The sequence below is a fragment of the Tiliqua scincoides genome, chromosome 4 (assembly GCF_035046505.1).
Source record: "Tiliqua scincoides isolate rTilSci1 chromosome 4, rTilSci1.hap2, whole genome shotgun sequence".
In the NCBI taxonomy this organism is placed as follows: domain Eukaryota; kingdom Metazoa; phylum Chordata; class Lepidosauria; order Squamata; family Scincidae; genus Tiliqua; species Tiliqua scincoides.
In genome coordinates, this window is record NC_089824.1 from 163,515,587 (window position 1) to 163,542,457 (window position 26,871).

The 26,871-nt window shown below is 43.6% G+C and overlaps 1 protein-coding gene across 1 annotated transcript in view; it reads right to left on the reverse strand.

Moving 5' to 3' along the window:
• Positions 1 to 26,639, reverse strand: part of ZSWIM5 (zinc finger SWIM-type containing 5) — a 141,314-nt gene extending 114,675 nt beyond the window's left edge. Inside the window, exon 1 of the mRNA XM_066623189.1 lies at positions 26,575 to 26,639. The gene's annotated coding sequence lies outside the window, so the exon portion shown is untranslated. The remainder of the gene's footprint in view (positions 1 to 26,574) is intronic.
• Between the last annotated feature and the right edge of the window lie 232 nt (positions 26,640 to 26,871).

The window sequence follows — 26,871 nt, forward strand, 5'->3', positions numbered from 1 at the left end:
CCCTGGCCCCTGATCCGCTCGATCTTCCTGCCCCCACCCCATTCCACTCACCCCACTAACTTACCAATGTTGGCAGGGTTCATCTTTGCCACCGCAGCACATGAGGTCCTCCCAGCTGGTGGCAGCCCAGAAGTACACAGCTATGCGCACTTCCAGATTGCTGTTTATGATGCCATACGTGCTTACCACCACCAATACTATTCAGTGCTACCGACAATAGCACTGAATAGGATTGAAACTTCCCTATGCCAATTAGTAGAGGAGATGCTACCAGTTGCTAGCAAAAAGGCAACAGCAAAACCAGAAACACGTCCTTCAAACCTCAGCCAAAGAGATTTTCCACACAGCTCTCAAATGTGTAGTGAAATTAGCTTATAAAACATAGGTGATATCTGAATTACACGGCCAAAAATCTCACATGGCACAACTGTTCCCAGACTATACCATTTCAAAACATAATTGGAGAACAGCATGTTTCAATGCTCTATTATACACTCCCTGCACACAGAAAATGAATATATTGGGTAGAAGGCTATAGTAAATTCCTCCCAATGACTGGCTTCCATAGATAAGGAGTATTAGCTATATGGGAACATTCAAACACTCACCTGCGGCCTAAAATGGTATAGAGTACAGACCATTGAGCCATGTGCTATTTTGAACACACGTTTCAGCTTTTTGTTTAAGAAGCAAAAGGACTATTTATCATTTTAATACTTGCTTAACACAATCCAGTGACTATCCATCTGGTGTGTCTAGCTTTAGACTACAGGGTTCAATTATAGCATGGATAGATCTTTCCCAATGAATCTCCAAATGACAAAGGCCATTCATGTGCCTTGGTAATTCGTTTCCACAGCAAAACACAAATTTTAATCAGTGATGATGGGTCATTCCCTAGTCTGACATTTGCTGAAGTCTGCTTCCAGCCAGATCCTGTGCATTCATCCAATGGACTAAAAGCTTTTATCCAATTGCCTTGACTTTGCTTCAAGCCTGACATCAATTTGAACCTCAATCAATGGAGTGCTACAAGACTCTATGTGTTATCCACACATTATACAGGACAGATGTGCTAGCTTTTCTGGATCTCGGTTATCCAATGGTTTATCCACAGCAAAATAAAGAAAACAGGGTCATGTCAAAGCAGTCAAAATAGAAGTGAGAAATTAGCCTGCAACTCTTATCAAAGTGCAAGTCTAATACAATAAGTTTGATCCATCAGCTTATTTGCCACATGAGATGCATATTCACCTAAGAATACTAGATACCATTCTTATTCTTTGAGAAGTAAAAGTAGTTTACATTTTGCCAGCTGCAAAGCAACTTTTAAAAGCCAGTTCATGTGACCTTATACAGCTTTGTTCTTGGGCAGAAAGCCTGAATAAATCATTGGGACTGTGTGCACAACACAGCACAGGATTCTGAGTACCAAGAAACCTACTCGTTTCCCCAGAAAGCAAGCTTCTTGCCCTCAATTATACTGTACATGTAGAATGACCACAAACAGTTAGAGAACCTAACCTCAGTGACAAAAGCCGCAGTAGATCTCTTCCACTTTTAAAACCAAGATTCTCCACAAAATCTGATGAGTAAGGAGTTTTCACCAAAGATTCAAAAGTTGAAGCAACTTTCCAGTGACAAGTATGAGCTTTTGTGCTTATTTGTTCTTTACCCAACCATATACAAATATGCTTTCCTTACTAATTTACTTGTGACAGGAAAGGGATTACCAAGTAGCTGCAGAAAAGCTGCCATATACTGTATTGCAATAAATTTGATTTGCGTATCTACAAGGTTAACAACCAAAAACTAAATAATAATATCTGGATTTCTTTAGAACATTTCACGTATTTAAAGCACTTCGCACACCTTATCTTAATAGTTATTACAACAACCCTGCAGGGCTGAAGCTTGAAGCAACACCTTGCTTAAAGTAACCTGTTGAGTTTGTAATCAATGTGTCATTTGAACTTCACAACTAATGGTCACACTTTGAGCCACTACACTTCACATGCTCTCATACAAAAACCACACTGAACAGTTTGTTCCCTTACATTAACAGATATGCCAATTCAAAGTTTTTGTGTACTCTGGAACAGAATGCAAATAAAATGTAATATATCAGTTAAATATGCCTAAAAGAGAACAGAAAATATCTGTGGAATCAACTGGAGAAAGTAGGTATCTCACTCCTATCATTTCTATGTATCACTCAAAATATACGTTCATAGCTCTGTGCAAATCTCTGAGGAACTCTAGACAAGCAATTTTCCCCCCTCAATCTCAATTTTCTACCCATCTGTTTCCCCAGTTCCAGAGGTCTCCTCTGGGTAAGGGAACATTTGTTCCCTTACCTAGGGGTAAGCCTCAATGGCACGGAGGGGTCTACTTGGACCTGCACCAGTGGAATCACTGGTGCAGGTCCTTGTGACTGTGTGACTGGTCTGGGAAGAGGGTTAAGATTCAGTGGACACCACTGCCACCGAACCCGCCCCCTTCTCAGGTCCAGCCTGCCCTCTACCATCACTACAGGTGCAGGTCCAAGGAGAATAAGGGAGTGGGAATGGGGAAAAGAAAACAGGACAAGGATACAGGCTCAAGTTGCTAATGTTGATATCCACCCTATTCTGCCCCTCCCCCATTCTGCCCCCTCCCCACCCACACTCCACCCCTACTGCTGGCTTACTGACTCCAGCAGAGGCAGTGGGCTTTGGTGGCGAGGCTGCGGCTATTTTGCAGTAGCACTTGCAAAATAGCCACTGATAGTGCACTGCACACACCATCAACAGCCATTTTATGACAGTGGAATGCTGTTCCACTGTTGTAAACCTCAGGCTCTAGCCCAACCCTAGTTAGGATTGCACACACCCACATCACACACACACACACACACACACACACACACACACACACACAGCTTTAGCTAGTGAATTGAAGCAAGGGCACAGAACAACCAAAAACAATTATAACAAACCATGTGCATTTTTGGACTAAAGAATACTAGGAGACTCTTGGGAAGATCATACAGCCACACACCCCCTGGAACAAACAGTTAGGCTATTAAATGCCATAGCACTTTTTGGCTTCTTGGTCCTATAGACTACAACAGTTACTGAATCAAAATGAAAGGCCAACATTCAGATAAGCACAACTTTCACAGGACACATATCAAGCCCCAGGGCACTTGCACAACATTAAATTGCTTCAAGCTTTGAAGTGCTCTAAACCTTAAGCATTCCTGGGTTCCCTAATTAAAAAAAAAAATTTACTTTCCCCCCATCATGCAAAAATGCATGCCTGGTGTATACAGAGTGACCAAATATAATGGAGGGCAGTGTGCCTATATCTTTAACCAGCACAGAAAAAGAATTTTGGCAGGTGCAGCTCAACATGGAGGAATTTAAAAAGCTGTACCTGTGACATTTCCCTCTTCTAAACAACGGTTAAATGTATGAACACTCTGTCCTCCATTGTATCTGGTCACTCTGTTCACACCAGGCATGCATTCCCACATGAGAAAGCCAAAATGAACAACTGTAACACAGAAATCCAGCTTTTTAAACAATGGAAACAAGGATTTCTAAACTATACTTTCCTTTCTGACTGAATTAGACAATGGGCAGCACAATCCAATCTAAGTTCCCACGCACAAATGTGGCAGCACCAGTGCAGGCCATGCTGCATCCTGTGGGGGAATTTAGCAGACAGGAGGTCTCAGGTAAGGGGACATTTGTCCCCTTGCCCTAGGGTAAACCTCAGCCACTGCTATGGGTCAACTCAGACCTGCATGAGCTATATCACTGGTACAAGTTCACATTAATCTGTGTTGGCAGACGATGCTCTGGTAGGGGGATAGAGATAGGATATGGGGATACAATATGGCACGTGCCAGCTCCACTGATGCTAGATGAAACTACATACAGTTTCAATCTTTTGCTTCCTACATAGTACACAATAACATCTCTCAAACACACAGCACTGCCAGTTTCGTGCCGGTGCTGCTGGAAAAGACAAACCTCAGAGCTAATCAGAGGAAAACATGATGTTTTAAAAAGAGGGGATGGTAAGAGCAGCTAAGATGCTCTGCTGTTAGGCAAGCTGACCAGATACAGTGGAGGACAGAGTGCCTATACCTTTAACCTGAGGTATTCAATCTGTGCATCCTGCCTCCCTAGGGAGACACGGCTAGCCAACAGGGGCATCGTGAGGCATCTGGGCAGAGAGGTGGCTGTAGCTGCTCTGCTCGGTTGCATGTGCTGCCTGCTGACTTGCTGCTTTTCTGCAGCTGTGAACAAGGTGGGTGGGGCAGCGTGAGGCTGGGAGGGCTTGTGAAACATGGTGGGGGGAAGGTGGGAGAGAAGGCTGGCTGGGCAGCAGCAGCAGCAGCAGCAGCGGGATGCACTCCTGGCAGGCTTCAAACTGGAAGGCAAGCCTGACCTAGAGAGAGCAGCGCAGCACTTTCCTCCACTTGGGAAGGGGGGGGGATTGGACAAGTTTCTGGTGGAAAAATCCATTATGGGGTACAAGCCATGATGTGTATGTGCAACCTCCTGATTTTAGAAATGGGTTATGTCAGAATGCCAGATGCAAGGGAGGGCACCAGGATGAGGTCTCTTGTTATCTGGTGTGCTCCCTGGGGCATTTGGTGGGCCGCTGTGAGATACAGGAAGCTGGACTAGATGGGCCTATAGCCTGACCCAGTGGGGCTGTTCATATGTTCTTATGGTGTCCAAATGCCCCAGCCTGCATTCCTCCTTGGGGGGGGGATGCGGTGGCAATTGCATGTTGGGGTGTATGTGTGTGAGTATGCCCCCATCTACACTGAGGGTGAGTTGTAATCTTGCTGGGTGTGGCTGCAATACTTTCCACATTTTCCTGGGAGTAAGCCCCATTGACTAAAATGGGACTTACTGCAGAGTAGACCTACATAGGCTTGGGCTCTGTTTCAGCTTAACCACATATCTTTACCTTTCTCTTTTTCCTCTCCCTTCAAAAAAGAAAAAAAAAACCACCCTTGATGGCTTTGTCTCCAAAAATTGATAAAAAATAAAAATACCCATTCCTTTTCAGCCACCCCCCTTTTTTTTCTTCCTGCCTCCTTTTGGGAGGGGGGGCGGGGTACTCTGTTGGCTGCTATTGTAAGACAAAAGGCACAATCCTAGCTAGGTCTACTCAGAAGTAAGACCTATTGTGTTCAATGGGACTTACTCCCAGGAAAGTGAGATTAGGATTGCAGCCAAACAGTCTCTAGGTCTCAGTTTGCATCAGTTTGCAATTAGCAGATACACACAAAACAAAGTCTTCCCCTCCCCCAGCAAATTCATCACTCCCTTTCCCAAACCCTCCAGGTGTGTTGCTAACAAACTCAGGGCACAAACCTAACCAGGTCTACTCAGAAGTAAGTCCTATTTTGTTCACTGGGGCTTACTCTCAGGTAAGTGTGGTTAGGATTGCAGCCTCAGAGTGCTGGCAGTTTTTTTTTGTTTGTTTCTAGTGTATAATTATAACACCTTCATCCCCATTTTGGGGGTAGCTGAGGTGAGGTGTTGTAATGGGGAGCTGTGGCCAATGGCTACAAGGATCAAGGGAGGCGTGAGCCAGAAAAGTTTGAGAACCACTGCCTTTAACCATTGTATAGAAGACGGAATTTTGGCAAGTGCAGTTTTTTAAACTCTTCCGTGTTGAGTTGCACCTGCCAAAATTCCCTCTTCTGTATAATGGTTAAAGGTATACACACTCTGTCCCCCTCTGTATCTGGTCACACCCTGGCTATTAGGACAGTAACAACTATGACTAGTAAGCATAGCAGCACTTTGAATCTTATTTTATAAAGTGGCAAGTCCAGATCTTAAAATTCTTAAAAAAAAAAAAAAAAATTCCTCACAAATCAGGAGATATCACAATCACTAACTTCTCCATTGCCAGATATTTTTAATCAATACCTGCTGAATCTTAGGAACTACATTAATAGCATGATGTAGTCATTAAAATATTTCCTGGGAGAGCCCTTTCAATATGGTCACAAGAGAAGTAGCCATATGAACTCCTCAGTCATGATTTCCAACAACATCTATGTTGCCCGCATATACCTTGTTCACAGAAAGTAACCAGACACAAAACCAGACAGAAAGGTCCAGACTTTCACCAGATTTGTTATTCTCCCCCCCCCCCCCTTTTTCAAAGAGAATAGAAAATACATCCTCAATGCTTTTTCTAGTCCTTTATCTGGGTCAGCATAAACGCAATCCCTATCCTATTCATTGTTGTCAAGGCTCATTAAGGTCAGGATAAGAGAAAACGGATCAAGTGTGCCATCTTTTCAGGCCGTCTGTCAGCAACTGATCTGCTATGGATAATTTCCACTGCTTAGATACCTGAAACCTTCCAAGTTATCAAAACTGCCTGCCAAAATGGGAAAAGGTGCTTTACTGGTCTTGACACACATAATTACAAAAAAAAAAAAATTTACTATTTGAAGTGGGAAAAATTTCCTTCATGGAAGCCATTTCACATCTAGCCTGCCTAATTTGCATGCATATTCATAACCCCCATGTATTTAATTAAATTCTTCAGTCCCTGGGGTGTCTTTCCTAAACAATGGTAATTTATCTTACCATTAAGATAAGGGGGCCTTGGATATATTCCACTTTGTAGCCAAAGGCATTCCCTTTTGATACCGAGCATGAAGCAGATTCAAAGCAGAGATTCATTTACAACATTTCAATACCAAAATTAAGCATTTGTTGTTGTTATTTTCAAGTTCCACATTTAAACACTATGCAGGTTCCTAACTCTGCTGAGAATACACTGCGCAGTTTCTGCTTCTTTCAGCAATTCCTTGTGCAGCAACTGAACTCAGTGAATTGTGAGTCCCTGTGGAAATCCCTGCAAAAATGCCTTCCTTTCCAAACACATTGAAGCCCTTAAAATGCATTCCATTTATACTTACTAGGGACATCAACATGAAGGGCGATCCTTTTGTCTCCAGGCAGAATTAAAACTATGCTTTTGAAGCGGCTTTAATGACCAGGAAGACCACTAATCCATTCACACACTGCACAGAATCAATGCATTTGACCTGTCGTTACAGAAGTGGTTAATCTTTTACATGCCAAAACTGAAATACTTTTAAAGAGGGGAATAATATGGAACTATAGGACACAAACATGGATTTGAACAACTGAATTCTGTTGTGAAACATGTACTGTTAAACTCATCAAGTCATCATCTTTGATGTATAGTTACCCTTTTCCCTGATCCTTAATCTATGGGTTACATATCTGCAAAATGTCACCAAAGGTCACATTCTGGTGTGTGTGTGTGTGTGTGTGTGTGTGTGTGTGTTTTTAATTGCCAGCAACAACAGAGCACATTGCTTTACTCTCTTTGGCTGGCAGATTACACAAGCTCACAGTGGTGCCTTTTCAGAGCATCAACTGATGGGAATGGACATTCTGTTTTTGTCCTGGCTGCATATTTCCATACATTTCTCAAGCAAAATACTTTGAAGAATGCTGCCAACACATGATAAAGGAGTATCACATCTATACAACATAAAATTCATTCCTGCCTCTTTGTTTGTGGGAATATCTGTGGTTCGAACAGGCCCATCAACAGTGGGGATAATGGAAGAATATTCTACTTTCTCTCCCTGAATTAGAGGCACTCAGTGGAGTTGGTTCCAGTGTTCCAGCCTATTGCAAATGGCTACTGATGCCTGCACCTACAACTTTCTAACAGCTAATTCTTCCATTACCTAAGATTTTTCACTGTTATCAGGTGTGCCCCAGCTCCTTTCCTGCTACTGTAAAACTCCTGGTTCCTCAGGTGCAGGTTCCTTTGGGTAACCCCACTGACTTTCCAATGTCTTTCTCTCCCCCCCCCCCCCGTGCTAGCACAATCAAATACCCCTTTAAGGATTCCTTCTTGCTTACTGTTTTTCTTCTGTACATAGCAACTGCAGACATTTAGAGCCTCGCCATGTGACTGGATAAGAGTCATTAAGTTACTGATTCCCCTTCCTTATTATTGTTAAACTATGCCCACAATAAAGATTTGCTTGTTGCTCCTTCACTCTTGCCTCCCACTTGATTCCCCACGGAACTATTGAGCTGTGTACTATACAGGGTTCCAGTAGTAGACAATTTCCTCCCAGAAAACCAGAGAAGTACCAGGAGACTAAGGGCATAGTCCCTGTCTTTAAGAAAGGGAAAAAAGAAGATCTAAGCAACTACCAACTGATTGGTCTGACATCAATACTTAGGAAGAGGATGGAACAAATTAGTAAGCAAATCAGTCAGTTGTGAACGTTTAGAAAAGAAAGTGGCGACTGCTAAGGGTCAGAATGGTTTTATTAAGAACAAGTTTCACCAGATAAACCTTATTTCCTACGACAGAGTGGCTAGTTCATATCTAGCTCACAGCACAATCCTAACTTGCACTGGAACAGGCAGGCTGTCTGACCTGTGCTGTATCCAACATGAGTTTGGGGCTGGCTGTGGTTTGACTCAAGGCAAGGGGAAGCAATTCCCCTTACCCCAAGTAATGCTGCAACAGCCCCAATGGAGCTACTCAGATCTGTGCCACCTAAAGAGGTGGCACAAATCCAAGCAGCCTAGGACTGCCCTGGGCTGCCTGGGGATGGGGATAGAATCCGGGATAACTGCCGGATCCTGGCCCCACCCTCCACTCCCTGCCTGCTGGCTCATGGGCTCACCAGCAGCCAGCCCTCCCCTGCCCTGAAACATCTCCCTCTGCCCTCCCCATGCACCAGCAAAGACCCCTGCACCCTACCCAGACCCCTGCACCAGCCAAGCCTGGCCAGTGTGGACTTACCTTTCTCTGTGAGTGTGTTGGCTGGATGCAGTCTCTGAGGGCACGTCCCTGCACCAGCCCAGTCAACATTCAAGGAGGCGCAAACATGCTTTATGGCACGTTTGCAACCCTCCCAGGCTGGTGCAAGAGACTTGCACCTGCTGAGTACATCCTCTAGATTGTGCTCTCAGTAGATCAGGGAGATTTTGTGGGCATGACAGCTGACTTTCAGTAAAGCTTTTGACAAAGTTCTCCACAACTTCCTGGTGGACAACCTGGTGTGAGGGGCTGATGATGCTACTGTCAGGTGGATCTGTAGCAGGCTGGCTGACAGACTCTACTCAGAGAGTGTCTGTCGATGGCTCCTCAGTGCCCTGTCTTGGGGCTAGTGTTGTTCAATATCTTTATAAATGACTTGGATGAGGGAGCAGAGGGAATCCTCATTAAAGCTGCAGATGACATCAAACTGAGAAGCGTAGCTAAGACCCCAGAGGGCAAGATCCAAGATGATAGGATGGAAAACTGGGCAAATGCAAAGAAAATGAACTTCAGCAAAAATAAATGTAGAGTTCTGCATGGGGGTAGGAAATATCAGAAGCACATATATAAGACTGGGGATACCTGCTTGAGCAGTAGCATACGTAAAAAAGACAGGCATTTTAGAAGACAAGCTAAACATGAGCTGGCAGTGTCATGCAGCAGCATAGAAAGCAAATGCAATTCTAGGCTGCATCAAGTGGGACTGAGATTGCGGGAAGTAATGGTAAGTAATACCGCTGTATTCTGCTTTAGTCAGACCCAACAAAGAATACTGTGTCCAGTTCTGTGTAGCGCAGTTTAAGAGGGATGTTGATAAACTTAAGTGAGTCCAGAAGAGGGTGATGAGGATGGTGAGGGGGCTGAAGACCAATGAGGACAGGTTGAAGGGGTTGGGCATGTTTAGTGATAACTATTTATAAATATCTGAGGGTCTATAACACAAAAGATGGATGGATATATCCTCGGTTGCTGTGGAGGGCATGACCAGGACAAATGGGTTCAAATTACAAGAGAGATTGCAATTAAACATTAGGAAAAACTTCCTGATGGCATGTATGTACCGTTCGACAGTGGAACAGTCTGCTTCAGAAGGTCAGAGGTCTTTTAAGCAAAAACTGGATAGCTCTTTATCATGTAGCTGTGTAGCCTGTAGCTGTGGACTACCTGCCTTGGCAGGGGGTTGGACAATGATCCTGGAGAACTCTTCCAACTCTACAGGACTGTGATCAAGATAATATGAGCTCAGTATAAGGCAGTTTTTTGAGTAAAACAAGGAAGTATTTTGTATTTTGATATTACAGACAATAATAGATGAAACCTCACTACATTCACCTCATCCTTAGAAATAGGGGCATGCTTGCTGCAAGTGTTGTTAGTATGTCCCCATAACAAAAAGTGGAGATATGTGGCAAGTTCATATATTTTGGATCTTAACTATAAGAATGTCAATGTGGTTCAGTCAAGGCTGAAGAAAAGCTAGAAAACAAACAGAACAAGAAACCCGCTCACACCATCTAAACTTCTGTAGTCAATTCAGAAACAAGTCAGATAGTTAAAAACCAATTAGAGTGAGCAGCTGGATAGGTTACAACACAAGCACTGGGAGTTCCAATATCCGTCAGATGCTTAGCAGTTTCATCGGTAACACGGCCTTGGAGACAAGTCACTGCGGTATTCAAGCGGGAACTACTGGCTGATGAAACTTTTTCAAAACTAAGATGCTGTTTTGCCTTCACAGCTTCTTTTCACTATCCACAGGTTAACTATGAACACTCACACATATCATAAAAATTCAAGGCCAGAGTAATTTTTGTGCTCCTGTATGGACCATATATACGCTTTGCCTGTTAAGTACGTAGAATGGTGTGTGTAAATTTTTGCTGTGTTACACTTTAAAATATACACTCAATCTGGACCTATTTGCATTAAAGAGATTAAAAATTAAAGAGGAATACGCCACACATCATACTCGTGTAGCTCATAAGTTTGTGATAAAGTTTTTTGTTTTTTAACAACCCTGCTAAGTTGATTATTAATAGCTATTCAAGACCATTTAATCTTATGCAGTGGGGACCTTGTATGGCAGTCCGTTTACCCTGGTGAACTGAAGACCAGAGTTGGGGGTGAATGGATACAATGATCTGCTCCTTGGACATCGCACCAATGACAAATGGTCATCATACCAATCACATGCCAATATCATGGCAACAACAAACAGACGAGATGTCACGCTGATGACTTGCTGATTATGAACTAACATCTTGCCAATGATCACTGACATTAAGACACCCTTCTGTGGATAATAGGTATGTCAGTTTCTCCAAAGACACTGGGGGGGGGGTATTAATGGGAAGGCCTGCAACAGCACTGGTTTGCCAGGACAGACTTGGTATATGGCCAGTGTTAGTGCATCAACAGTGTGGCATTACCAACACAGGCAATAGATGACATTCAAACACCACCAGCACAGCATCCAAATAGGATTGGGACATTAGTCAGTCTAGCTGTGTGCAGGACTGCAGCCAAAATCCTATTGCATGAGGCTACCTGAACATACAGCACCTGATGAAAAGTTAGGATTTTCAGTGGGTGCTACTGCTTGCCTCTTGATTCAAGAAATGTCTTTAGGATAATTTGCTAAACAAATTACTTCTAAGACATTTTCAAAAGTGGGGATGCTATTCATCTTTGTTAAGCAACCTTAAAGTATCACCCACAATGACACACTGGAAATGTATATTAACCAGCTCATAAGTGAAACTGTTAATCAACAAAATGTCCCTTAATCAGCTGATAGCTTTCACGTAACATGAAAAAATGTACGGAGTATTATAACATATCACCCACTCCTTTAAAAAAAATATTTTTTAATGTAATGTTCAAACAGTCAATTTAATGCCAACATCCAGGAAAGAGTTGCAAAGTTGGCTAGGCTAGCCTTTTGGCTCTCATAGACATGGTGTGTCCTTTATATGAAAGTGAAGTGATCATACTCACATATTTACACAGACACGAAACACAAATAATTTTTTACTCATTTTCAGGACATTCAGCACACTGTTGAATTTCCACATGCAGAGCCATTGTGTCTGCTAAATCCAGCCTGCTTGTATATCCACACATGCCAAACAGCAGACAGTTTAGGGAAAACACAAAGTTGCATACAGAAGAAAAATGCAGTGCATGAATCTTCCTTTTTCTTTCAAAGCGAACTGTCACCATAATACAAACAGAATTCTCCACATTCAATCTTAGGTCCAGATGAATATTTATCTGCTTTGTGTGTTCCTGATCTCCTGCTTTATGTCTGTGTTTCTTTTGCATTAGGTATTCAACTTCAGAACAAAAGACAATGTTACTTATTTGAAAGATCCTAAAATCTTTAAAAAGTTTTCTTTTTGACAAGCACTTGTCAATTGATTTTATCAAATACATAATAATTTTAACTGATGCTAAATCACGTACAGCATATGCACAGTCAACAACTCTACAATTATAGACAAAAGAGTAAAGTTTCACTTTCTATCTGTCCTGATTAGATGTGATGCAGGTAATTTTCTGCTGCAGTATTGTCCAAATAAACAAATTAGAGCGCAATCCTAACTTACCTTTAGGCTGGTGCAAGTCACAAATGTGCCATAAAGCACTTTCACAATGACTTCTGAGCCAGATAGGCCAGCATGACCTACACCATATCATAACCCCCCTCCTGGCAAGCCTGGTATTACACCTGGCTGCTCAGATGTGTGCCACTGATTTAGCTGGTGCAGATCTGAGTAGCCCCATAGGGGTGGCTGCCATGCTACCCGAGGTAAGGGGAAATAAAACCCCTTACTATGAGTTGTGCAACAGCCACCTCCTAACCTGCGCTGGACATGGTGCAGGCCAGTTGGCCTGCCTGTTCTGGTGCAAGATAAGATTGGGCTGCACACTTTCCTGGGAGTAAGCCCCATTGAACACAATGGGACTCATTTCTGAGTAGACAAGCATAGGATTGTGCCTTAATATACCTTCTTCCACCTCTTCAGATGGCTGTGAGAAAAGGATATGTTAGAAAAATATCTAGAAAGATAAACTATAACATAGGGGAACATAGATCTAAAAATGGGGGCCTTAAACAGGTGGGTTGGAACTTAAAAGTGGATTGCAACCTGACCTCAGGAGGATCATTGCAATCATATTGTTCCAAGGCTCAGGCCTGCACAGTTTGAACAGAAGCCATGAAGGAAATCCTGGCAGAGACTCGGGCTTTGATGGATTACTCTGGTCAAGTCATTCAAGTTTCAGTAGGCCCCCTTGCAGCACAATCCTATGCATGTGTACTCAGAAGAAATTCCTGTTTAATTCAGTGGGACATATTTCCAGGTAAGTGTGTATAAGATTGCAGCCTCACAGCCCAATCCTAAACTGCCCGGTGCCTAGAGGAGCAGTGGCACCAAAATGGCTACCATTGCATGGTGCCGCAGCAGCTGCCAGAGTCTCCTCAGGGGAAGGGGACATATGCACCTGGATAAGGGTGCATGCTCTGCAAAGGGTCTCCTCCAGTCTGTGCTGGCTATTTTGCTGGCAGAAACTGAAGGAGCTCCATGTCGGGCTTTTCAGCCCGACACAGAGCACTGGATCTGGTGGAGCAAGGCTCTGCTGGTCCTACCCTGATCTAACCTCAGTTCCTCTCCCCACGCCTGAACAGCTCCCCCACCCCACCCTGACAAAACTTACCACTACCCGGAGCTCTTCCCTTGCTTTAGGCGGTGTCCATCCAATGCTGGGCTCAATGCCCACTAGTGATGGGCTGGCACTGGCGGTACCTACACGGAGGGTGCCATTCACATGCTTTGTGGCATATTTACAACACCCAGCACTGACAGTACGCTCGTACCACCTGTGCTAAAGAGCTCAGAACCGGACCCTCAGGAACCAATCCCATCCAATTTTCCAGTGCCGGTGCAGCCATGCCAATGGGGCATGCACTGCATCCTTTGGTGGAGAGACAGTCACAGAGGCCTCCTCAAGGTAAGGGAACATTTGTGCCTTACCTCTGGGCAGCATTGAAGCTGCACCAGTGCTGGTAAACTGGGTAGGAGTAGAGCCCAAATCTAAGCTCTTATTGCCAATCCACCACCAGTGCTGCGTGTCACAAACATGCCGTAAGGCACGTCTGCAGCCATCAGTGCCAGTCCAGCGCAGGTGCTAGCTCAGGGCTGGTCGCCCAAACCACCAGATGGTGGAGGTAGGTGGGGGCATGGGGGAGGCGGGGAGGAGACGTTCCAGGGCAGGGGGAGGCAGAGAGAGGATGGGGAGGAGGCGTGCCAGGGGAAGGGGCGGGAGGGAGGCAGTAATGGAGAAGCTCTGCTTGTCCACACCCAGGGCCTCTGTGTCAGGCCACAGGCCCAACATGGAGACTTTTGATTCTATGGCAGCTCAAGGGTTGCCACAGAATCGAGCAGCCCCATTGCAGGGCTACTTTCCTTACTCAATGGAAGGAGATGAAAGTCCCCTTCTGCTGAGGAGCTGCCGGCGGCTGTCTTGTTGTGTGCAGGATGCAACAGCAGCCGTTTCAGCACCACAGCAGTCCTGGTGCAATGGGCAGCTCAGGATTGGGCTGCCTGTCTCCTACCCATCCACCTGCTCTCCTTTGCCACAACACTATATCTGCTCTCTTCTTTGCCTCATTTCCTTTCTTTCCCTCCACCTTTCAAAAGGGAGTATGTACATGGTGTTACCAAGTCATGGCCTGCCCCTTCTCTCCTTTCAACTGGCCTATAAGGAAAAAAGGGGTGGAATGACATCAACAAATGCTGACTTCCAGTCAAGAAGTGGGACAAAGAGGAGAAAGAGGACCTGGGGCAGTGTGACAGCATGACCCACCCAGCTTTAGACAAGTTTGAGATCACTGCCCTAGAAGCTCTTAAGACTAACAATGTACAGTAGTTTCAGCACCAGTTCTGTATGAAGAAGTGAATGTACAGGCTCCTTATTGCTGCAGTATCCTAGCCTCAATATAATCATCATTCAGAATGGCTATACAGTAGTTGTCAGAAATAATAGCAGTTGTGTTCATCTTTTAAATCCATTTTTGATGCTTAAGAATCTGTGGGGGGGGGGGAGAGACTCAAATCCCCAGTCATAGTATTTAACAGTGCCCTTGTTACTAGAGGATAAGCACAAAAGTAACATTTTATTACAAAAGAACCAGTGTAATATTGCTTTCCAGTGTAAAAGGTGCTCTTCTATTACACAGTCAGAAAAAGGAACAGCATTTGAATTGTCTGTTCAGGCAAGATTCTGACAAAGATTAATTTAATTCAATATTGTCTCCTAAACCAAAGTCCACTGAACATTCTCCCAGCCTATCAACCATGTGAAAGCACAGCCTTATGCAGCTTTGCTGACGACAATGTTTCTTTAATAAATGGCTAAGCCTATTTTTCTGCAAGATAAAAGGTCATATAGAAATTTATTTTATAGAATCCTTGATAATATAAAGTAGTACAAAACAAATACAGTTATAAAAAATTTTTTTAAAAAGATGCTGTGGCAGGAAGAAGGTCAGGCTGGGCTACACATCTTTGCAGTGCAAATTTCTCTTGAAACACAAAGAGTGTTGAATAAGCAATTTCAGCACGGCCCCTTGGGAGACCGTGCAACATGCACCACCAAAGCTAAATAAAAATCACGGACTGTCTGCAGTTTCCTTCACAAGTGAAGCTTAACAGTGAGAAAGTACAATGTTTTCAGGCAATATACCCCAGGGTATGCTATGTCTGGTTAGAAACATGAAGAAAGGGAACAGAATCGGTAACAATTTGCTTTTGAGGAAGGCGAGAGAAAGTGTGGTTGTATGCATTTCTCACTTTTGTTACATCTCTTACTTTTTCAAAGAAAGAGAGAAATCCTCATTTGTTGCAGATTTCTTACAGGAAGATTTTTACATGTAGCTTAAACGAAGGCATTGCTGAGTCTACAGTCTTGAAGGGAAGAGGAGGAGGGAAGGAGCAATCCACTCCATATGGTTTGTTTCAGAGCACCTTCAAAACAAAGAAATGCACATCCAAGCAAAACTGCTCATCCTATTAGCTCCTGCAGTCCCCCAACATTCACTGATGAGCTGTTTAACCAAACCAAAGCAGGCAAAGCAAAGCACACAGTCGGCAGAGTTCCACCCAACCTCTCTTATTCAAGCACACTGGGGCATTTTTATTCCCTTTAGTAGCTAGAAACTTGATCCGCAGATGTCATCAGCTGTGCGTTGATTAATACAGCTGCTCAGACAACACAGAGGTGGGGGGAAACCCCCAAGTACAAATGCATGCAATTTATTTCTTTGATTTCAAGTTACAATGAAAGCAGCAAGGAAAATGCTACCAAATACAACATCCTGGCATATTAAAATACAACTCTGCCCACGATGATGAACAAACAATAACAAGAATGATTGTTTCAGATCTCTCTCAAAGGCAGATTTCAGGATAAATTACCACTGAAATAGTTGAATAAAATAGGTATCTTTTAAAAAAGGCAGATGCAAGACAAAACCCACTGATGTTTTCTTAACCTCTGAATGCATTTGTGTATCTCACCCACTCAGCAGCAACAAATTGTTTTATTTAAAAACCCTGTTTTGCATGATGCAACTCCTCTGGATTTAGTGTTCATCACTGCCAAGGGATTCTGATGCATTTATGGCACCTGGCTTCAGACAAGAAATTTTGAGTCTTTATCTCTATTAAATACATTAGGTATACAGGTTTAGGATGCCTGTGACACACAATAGAGCAAGCTGACCCTTCCCATTGTGAAGATGTATAAGAAAACAATTTTTGGACTGATCCATGTCCGGTACTGTAGTGTTGAATCACACTCACACTCTCACAAAAACTGGCTACCACCAATAAGGGGCTCTTACATATTGACTTGCATATTGGTACCTGCACTGTGGCACAGTAGAAAGAAATGAATGGGAGAAGCAACCTGGCTTGGTTGTGGGGATACTAACTAGCACTGGATCTGCTGACTGCACTGCAGTTGTTCGTTTTGAATGTTGTGCCTCTGGTTTTCCTACCTGAAGAATTTCTCTTTGTTTTGAGGATGGGAACCATGAGTGGTATCAGAGATGCGTGAGGAGGTACAAACACTCCCCCAGATAAGAGGCTCACTCCCTCATTCACACCCATGGCTGGACTCTTATACTACACAAAGGCAAGTTGAGACCTGAGGTAGCAAAGTCACTAAGGCCCAATCCTATCATGACTTGTAATGAGGTGAGGGCAGTTTGGGGGAGGATCATGGGTGGATCAGGGCAGGAAGTGAACTGGGCCAGGGGTAGGAGGAGATGGCAGCAGTCACACACACTGAGATACCAGCCTCCCTTGCTTGACTCTACCTCCACAGCCTCTTCAAGCTTATGGCAGCTAAAGAGCTAGTGTAGGTCTGAGGAGACCCATTGCAAACCAGGAGACCTACGTGCATTCCATCAATGGTGCTGCACACTCTGGGCTGGTGGGGGATATGATTGGTCCCTAAGTGATCTTGCTTGTATTGGCAACCTTCAGTCTCGAAAGACTATGGTATCGCGCTCTGAAAGGTGGTTCTGGCACAGCGTCTAGTGTGGCTGAAAAGGCCAATCCGGGAGTGACAATCCCTTCCACACCGGGAGCAAGTGCAGTCTGTCCCTGGTCTGTCTCCCTGGCTATGGGCCTTCCGTCTTTGCCTCTTAGCCTCAGACTGTTGGCAAAGTGTCTCTTCAAACTGGGAAAGGCCATGCTGCACAGCCTGCCTCCAAGCGGGCCGCTCAGAGGCCAGGGTTTCCCACTTGTTGAGGTCCATCCCTAAGGCCTTCAGATCCCTCTTGCAGATGTCCTTGTATCGCAGCTGTGGTCTACCTGTAGGGCGCTTTCCTTGCACGAGTTCTCCATAGAGGAGATCCTTTGGGATCCGGCCATCATCCATTCTCACGACATGACCAAGCCAACGCAGGCGTCTCTGTTTCAGCAGTGAATACATGCTAGGGATTCCAGCACGTTCCAGGACTGTGTTGTTTGGAACTTTGTCCTGCCAGCTGATGCCAAGGATGCGTCGGAGGCAGCGCATGTGGAAAGCGCTCAGTTTTCTCTCCTGTTGTGAGCGAAGAGTCCATGACTCACTGCAGTACAGAAGTGTACTCAGGACGTAAGCTCTGTAGACCTGGATCTTGGTTTGTTCCGTCAGCTTCTTGTTGGACCAGACTCTCTTTGCGAGTCTGGAAAACGTGGTAGCTGCTTTACCCATGCGCTTGTTTAGCTCGGTATCGAGAGAATGAGTGTCAGAGATCGTTGAGCCAAGGTACACAAAGTCATGGACAACCTCCAGTTCATGCTCAGAAATTGTAATGCAGGGAGGTGAGTCCACATCCTGAACCATGACCTGTGTTTTCTTCAGGCTGATTGTCAGTCCAAAATCTTGGCAGGCCTTGCTAAAACGATCCATGAGCTGCTGGAGATCTTTGGCAGAGTGGGTAGTGACAGCTGCATCGTCGGCAAAGAGGAAGTCACGCAGACATTTCAGCTGGACTTTGGATTTTGCTCTCAGTCTGGAGAGGTTGAAGAGCTCTGTCTGGAGAAGTTGAAGAGGGACCAATATGATTGGTCCCTAAATGATCTTGCTTAGTGGCCTTGTATATGAAAGATATTAATTTAACAATTGCCCACCTTGTCTCTCAGCATATAGTTCTGCGGTGCAAAAGGCATGAGGACTGTATGCTCAAAGATTTTGGATTATGTCCAACCTATACTTGATTGCAAATCAATATGCTTTAATTGTTCTAACAATCACTTAGTATTGCACACTAGTTTAGAAAATATATGAATCACAAAATGAGAATCCTGATTTAAATGATTGCTTTAAAGCAGTCCTTTTCTTAATTATTTAAATCAATCCACCCTTGTGGTGAACAAAACATGTGATCTGGAACAAACACTGATACAGTTGCAGCTAGGTTTAAATGGAACCCATGACAGCTAAAACAGTACAGCTGCAACTGCAGAAAATACTACTGGGAAGCTGTGATTGTATCCATGGTAGCTGAAGTCACAGATTATGTTTTCATTGCAAAAGTAACCTCAGGAACAGTCAGGGTATATTATAAAATACAGTAAACCTGGAGTCATTTAAATTTAGGCTGCAGGCAGACTCATATTCAGAAAGCTGAAAGTGGTTTGAGACAGGCTTTGCTTTCCATGGTGTATACACATTTATTTCATCCGACTGTTGCCTCTGGTCAAACAGGCTTTGCAGATTTTTCAAACAATATAAAAACCAGCAAAACCTGTTTAACCAACAATGAAAATCGCATGAGCATCTCCAGCTTCAGAATACAGCAGAACAAATAAGTACCCATTAAAACACTTTGAACTATGATCCACTGTTAGCCTGGTGTACAGCTTGCTGCTGCAAAACATATATCTGAGGTGCTGGATTCCACAGGACTGCAACCAGCATACTTGGATCATGCTGCGGCAGACCTTACCAGGTGACTACGACTAAAAGGTCTACCAAATATTGAATTTAGGAGCAATTTATAAGTTATGGCCCACATATGGGCACTGAAGAAAGCATCTGCATGGCAGTTTCTCCGCATGTTGGCCAAAACATTCTCTGCACCTGCAGTGCACGCATTCTTGGAAGCTACTGATGTGGAGATCCATACAGAAAGTGGCACTAAACATTACAATTGCTGCATAGAAGAGACAGCACATGGATGTTGTTCACATAGTTCAATCAATCTTGCCACTTCTCAAGAACATCCCAAGCCCTGACTGGTTCCAGCCTGGCCTTCTGATTAGCTGTGAACCCTATGTAAACTCTTCCATGTCAGGCAGGACTCCAGTTCTACAAATTCTTCTGGCAACCAGAGCTCCACTAAATCACATGGGCCAGTCAACAACCTACATGATTGGATTCTGCTTACAACACAAAGTAATGGTTGTTCCAGAGTTCAGTCTTCAAAGGAAAGTTGTACATCTGACCAAAAAGGACACAGTACAAATAAACAGGAGACTCAGCATGCAGGCTGTGTATATCTATACATACTCCAAAACAAACCTGTTTCCAATTATTGTTTTCCTTGATCTCCCTGCCAGTATACAACACCACTAATATAGTGTTGCCTTCAAAGTTATACTTTTCACTCTCCACAATATGCTTTGAGAAGTATTTAATGTGTACCTTCTACCAAAAACCAAGAATATAAATTTAGATTTAAGGTATAATTTTATCTTAAGTTACAAGAACAACAATTTCATCATATCAAACCCTCACCACCACCAACCAATGCAGCTGTACCACTAGGTAAAGGACCATTTGTTCCCTTGCCCCAGAGTAAGCCTCTGCTGCCTGAATGAGTCTACTCTGACCTGCATCAGTGATTTAGCTGGCACAAATCCAAGAGGACCAAGGAAGGCAGAACAAGACTGGGAAGGGGGAGAGAATATCTGCACCACTGCTGCCACCAATGCCACCTCTTTCCTGGCCTTAATTCACCCTCCTCTCTGCCCCATTCACTGTCCCTTTCCTCCCCTCCCATTCTGCCCACCCCCGTCTCCCTTGTGCCCCCCACACTGACTTACTGGCACCAGGGTTCATTGGGAGGCCACTTAAGTGCTAATGTGGCCACTCGCCGCTTCTAGCAGTGACCCAGCTGCGCAAAATGGTATTTCCCTTTTTTGACTACCATAAAGGTCCCTGTGCTGTTGGAATACGTGTTCTGGCAATGCAAGGCCCCTTTAGGAACAGACCACATTACCTAAAAGATGATTCTGAATATCTGCTAAAACTATGACTCCATTTTATTAGTTTAGCATCTATTATACTAGTGGTTCCCAAACCCACCGACAGGTCACAACCCAATTTTTGGTGGACTATGAAACTGACAAGCTGACAGATGACAAGGAAAATGTATTTTAGCCTATGGAAACTGAAAGGGAGAAGCATGTGCAAGTTTACTCATGAGAGGGTGAATGTGCCATGATCCACTCTGAAGGGCAGCCAAAGGGAACACAACGCCACCAGAATGGCCCTGATCCAATGAACGCAGGCCCCAACGAACTCTAAAAAGGAAGTCCCCCCTTCAAGCTGACAAGGAAACAGTATTGAGCCCCTATGAAAAGTGAAACTGAGTCACACATGCGTATTTTCCTGAGAGTAGACAAAAACACCTCTGCTCTTATTGAAGTCCAGATGAAGGGGAATGCAAGGCCATCAGAATGGTCACAAGCCAATGAACATGGAGCTCAACAAAAGCTCCAGAATGCAGTCTCTTCCCCCCCCCCCCCGCCAACCATAGTACAAAGGATAAAAACAGAGGTTTGAACAGCTGGTAAAGAGAAACTTTTTTTAGTGTCATCAAGCTAGGTCAGCCTGACGCTTCTCAGCTCAGGTTCTCTCAAAAACATTTAAAAAACAGCATCTGAACAGTCCTGCTGATAACATCACTGGCAGGACAAGTCCCAGAGCTGCACTCTATCCCAACTCTCTCAACCAACTCCTAGACAGAAGCATACTACAGTACTACACTGGACACCAGATTGCATGCAGCCTAACAGAGCAGGGGCCGTATCTGTGCTGTTCAGTTGAGACAAACAACACACTGTACAGATTCAAACTGTAATCCTAAAACCTTACTGGTAGTACATTTCATTAAAAAAAAACAATGGCACATTTCAAATCAAGTGTGCTGTGGATTAGGGTTTTAGGAGCAATTTACAATCCACTTACTGATGTATTGAGTGCTGTACTCCTACTCATGTTGCTGGACCTGCACACCAATAAGCAGTATTGCAATCATCCTAAGGGGAAAATTAACCACTTTCTCATTTTTTCAGTTAAAATTTCAAATCAGTTTTCATCTATTTAATATGGGGGAGGACTTGTTAGTGTTTTTGTCCCCATTTCCAAACCCCCCCCCCCCAGATTTGCTCCATGCTTTATGGTTAAAGCTTAAAAGTATTAGATCCATTTATAAAACTTACTCTTCCGGGTCTCATATTTCAAAGTGCAACTTTTGAAATGCATGTAGTTGTGCATGTGATACTTTGGCTTTTAAATGTTATCTGTAGTCAGTCAAAACAAGGCAGAAAAATCCCCTACACTGCAAATCCTGAGGTTACTTGCAGATATGTTGTTTCCTAGTTAAAAAATAATGCTTAGCCCCAACCTAAAACACAGACATGAGTGACTAAAGCAAAACTGTCTGAAATACATATCAGGAGGGCATGTGATGTGACCTTAGGAGAGAGTTCAAAAGCACATTCAGAATTGTTATACAACTAATTATATTTTTAACGTCTACTTCATGGCTCTAATGATAAGCAAAAAGTAAATACAGTACTCCTCGCGTATCAATGGTTGGAGAGAACACCACCACATGCAGTGCACATATCCTGAACACCTCCGACTATGCTAGGTACATCATGCAGTGAATTTCAGGTATCTTGGTTATATATTTTATATTATAAAGGTGCTTACAGCTGGCAGTGTACTTAAGATCTTTATTTGATATTGCAGTACAATCACAAAAAGCAATCAATATAGATTTTCTCCTAAAACGAAGATACTATATTTGCATACATGTAAGCAAGGATGATAAATCAAGGACAAAGTATACTACACCAAGTTAGAGGAGCAGACTAGAAACATATTTTTTATGCTGGGTAACAGTTTGCAGTCAAAATTAATGAACAATACTTCCTTCAAAAGACATACTGTCATGCATACTTTTATTTATAAATATTTATAAGAAGGGAAATTGTTAAAAATTAACTTCCACTATAAAGGGGTTTTTATCCTTTGGGAATCCCAGCAGTAAGTACAGAAGTATGCTTCTTACTAAGCCCCAAGATTCTCCATTCTTTTAAGCTCCTGTCATCTGTCTAGTAATTTAAAAAAAAAAAAACCTACCACCATAGCCACACAAAGCTAAACTTGTATTATTATCATGTGAACAGCTGTTTCTTAAAAAGGCAAAGATACTTCTGTCCAATAGCTTTCTAAAATTGAAAAATCAATTAAATGACTCTAGTGAGATCAAGTTTAAGCTGTGTTTAAAGTTTTACTAAGCATGAAGGAATTATTAATTGGCCATATACACCAATCCTCCATACACACTGCTCCAGAATGGCAGGCACTGAAAGGTTAAATATAAAAAGGTTTTGTCCAATCCACCTCTAGTGTTTTCAGTAAAAGAACAGTTGACTGTTTTTAAACCTTCCACTGGATATTCCACCCCAGGAGGAATATTAATTTTGCATCCATACAATTTTACTAGGAATGAATGGTTATCAAATATAGTGTATTGACTGCATGGAATCATATTATGAGCATACAAAGATACAGAATTACAGATGCCCTTTATTATAAATTAACCAATTGATTTTGTAACTAGGGTATTTTTCCCCTTCAAAACATGAAGACTCATTCATTCCAGCATCAAAAGTTCCAATTTCAATGCAAATGCTCCCCAAACCAACAAGCTTCTTTGTTGGCTGGATTTACCCTACCTTATACATTAATAGATGTGGTTACCACTCCAGATATGGAAAACATTATGCCCACCATCTGCATGAGATAAACATTCATCACTTCAGAGCATTTTGTTTTATTTAAATTCTCTTTCAGCTTCTCTCTAAGAAGGGGCTTACAGTATTATGCAAATGTGCACCAACTCCTTTCCCTATTAAATCAGCAGTCTTTCATCTTGTTCTCCAGCCCTGTTATGAATTTATCTATAGCTTGCAAACTTTCAAAGGAGTGAGGCTGAGCATGAATAGAAGTTGACAATCTCTCTTTATTGTCACTGATTGTGGAGGTTGCCATCCCAACAATATGGAACATTTCCATGATATGTACTTCAGCCAGGAACTCCTCTCTCCTGAGTTATCTTTTAAAACAAAAACCCACATATTAGAACTGTACAGGTAGCGATTTACAGCTAGGTTTTACATTTAGGTAATACAGTACCTGACAGAATCAGAAGCCATGTTGCTAACAGCAAACCCCAGGAGACTAGCCATGGCACTGTGATATGGTAAAGGCATTTTCATTCCTTCTGTATATCCATAAAAGGGACTAGAACATTCTGACTATGCCAAAACAATATTCTGAATTAATAATGCAATTTTGCAAACCTAAGACTTTCCTTCACCATTTTCCTGAAATGTACCTTCTAATTTATGTAATCTCTATTTTCTCCTTAAACGTTTTAAGAATAGGCATCTTTTGCTGCAGGAAATATTGACAGCACAGTACAAAATGTGAGATTTGAAGATCCTCCAAACACAAGGAACGCTAAAGGCGTCAGTCCCTTAAAATTGTTTAGAATTGCACTTGGAGGCTGGTATTATTACTGTAATAATGCTTAAAAGTCCAAGAAATTGAGTTCTAATGAATTCATTGCACAGAGTCAAACCTGATATCCTACCAGGACATTATCATGCCACTGAGGTCTCAATCCTGTCACCCATTTTGAAATCTACTGCTAATGTCATTTCTGTTTTGAAAAGTTTAATGAACTGCTTTAAAATGGGAAATATTATATCTTACTCAAAGACTCTTTGGACCCACTTCTTATAACATTGCTTCATACTACCCCCTCAGTTTCAAGTTAAGTCTAAAAACAGTGTAATTATCTTAAAACTGATTTTAGAATCTATTTATTTATCCACAATGGATAACTGTATCCCTCTGCAGAAAACATAATTCAGACTGCAGTCCTAAACACACTTACTAGAAAGGAGGCCCCTATGAATGCAATTGGACTTCCTTCCAAGTAAACATGACTAGGATCGCAATGTGCCTATGATTAAAAATAAGAACATGTAACCATTCCAGAAGAGTGGTTATTATTTTTTGGAGCTTTAAAAAAACAAATATCTTACTGGCAGATTACAGTATATCTCTCCCTTTTCCTCATTTGGAAAAATTAAAATTAATAGCCAATACAGAGTGTTAAACTAAACATGTTTTATAACCCTGGGGGGAGAGGGACAGCCCTAACAATACTTTCCATTCCCAGAAATGGGCCTCAATACAAGATGAATTAACATTTCACATTTGCAAAACAAATTACACCAGAATGCCAATTTAATGGGGACACTCATTTGTTCATCTCCACCGAAAATGTGAAACAGATGATTTTATGCAATACATAAGAGCAGATTTCAGGGGTAACTGCGGTGAGAGGAAGACAACCTCTGTCACTCACTAAGGAGTCCCCTGACAAGGTGAATAATGAACCTTGTGCTGAATGTCAATAAAGTCAAGGGCTTTATTTCCATTTTCAGTTTCCAATGGAATCAAGAAAAGCCTATGCAGCATGATGTATGCACTCACACGCTAAACAGAATGCAATACTCCAAATATCCAGCCACTCATCAATATTAAACATTCCTAGTTCTTTTCTCCTCCTCGCTCAAAGAATCTCATTTGTTACATTCATTCATTTATTATAAGCATTTGAGATGGTGCAAGTATGTCCTTTCATTCTGCAGGCAATAGACCCACCCCCACTCCAAACATGTGCAATAAGGTGTTACAACCCAGTTTTTCCAACACACCCCCTGTGACCATGTGGAATCCACCACATCTGTCCTTTTGGCTACCCCACTATAATTTGGGGGGGAGGGGGGCTTTCCAAGAGGGCATTTTCGAAACCTCTTAATATCTCTGGATGATGGCAAGGTGCCCTAATCCTTTCTTGCAAAGTTCGCCCCAGTATCTTCCTCGGACCTATTCGCAACAGCCCAGGGTTACAAAAAAAACCTTGCTCCGTCTCTATCCACCAGCAAATGCAGCTTGAATGGGAGCAAAGGGACACCCTCCCAGATTCCCTCTGCCCTCTGGGATGGTGATGATGATGGGGGAGAGAATACTGTCAAATAACAAACAGACCAGACAAAAGGCTGTGATGGGGGGGGGGGTGTTGATCTTCAGGGTCTCAGAGCCCAATCCTATGTATGTCTACTTAGAATTAAGTACCATTATAGCCAAAGGGGGTTAATTCCTAGGTAAGTGTGAACAGAATTGCAGCCTTCAAGCACAGAAGCAACAGCAGAGACCTAAGAAGCTGGGAAAGGAGGAGGAGGAGGAAGGAGACTCAGAGATGGAAAGAACAGCTGCATGTCTACTCAGAAATAAGTACCATTATAGCCAACGGGGCTTATTCTTAGGTATGCGTGGATAGGATTGCAGCCTTCAAGCACAGCAGAGACCCAAGAACTGGGAAAGGAGGAGGAGGAAGGAGATGGAAAAACAGCTGCATGTCTAGTCAGAATTAAGTACTATTATAACCAATGGAGCTTACTCCTAGGTAAGTGTGGCTAAGATTGCAGCCTTCAAGCACAGAAGCAACAGCAGAGACCTAAGAAGAACTGGGGGAGGAGGAAGGAGACTCGGAGATGGAAAGCAGAGAAACGAAGAGGTGATCTGGGGGGATGGCATTTGACAGGGGGCAGGAGGGCAGCCTGGGCGGTGCGGGATGACAGCCCAACCCTACGGGTGTCTACTTGGAACGACGTCCCATTGCATTCATGGGGCTCACTCCCAGGAACGCGTATGCAGTGCTGCAGCCTGAAGAGGGTGGGATCGAGGACGCACCGGGGACTAGGAAGGAAAGAATGAGACGGGGGGGAACCCGGGGAGGGCGCGCAGAAGGACAGGAGGGGCGTCTCCAGCGCCCGCGGCACTCACCCACTTGCAGCACGTTGTCCACGGCGCCGGTCTCCAGCAGGCGGATGCCCCTGCGGAAGGGGAGCCCCTCGGTGACCGCGACGCCGGCCGGGGCGCCTGAAGCCGGCAGTGGAGCCGTGCCGGGCGCGCCCGAGGGGGCGGCTGGTGCGGTGGCCGCCGGGCTGTCCTCCCCGCTGCCCGTCCCGCTGCCCGCGGCTCCCGCTCCGGACGCCGCCCCGCCGACTCCTCCCGCTCCTCCGCCGCCGGTGCGCCCGGGCTGGAAGCTGGAGTACATGCAGATCTGGCGCTCGTTGCGCG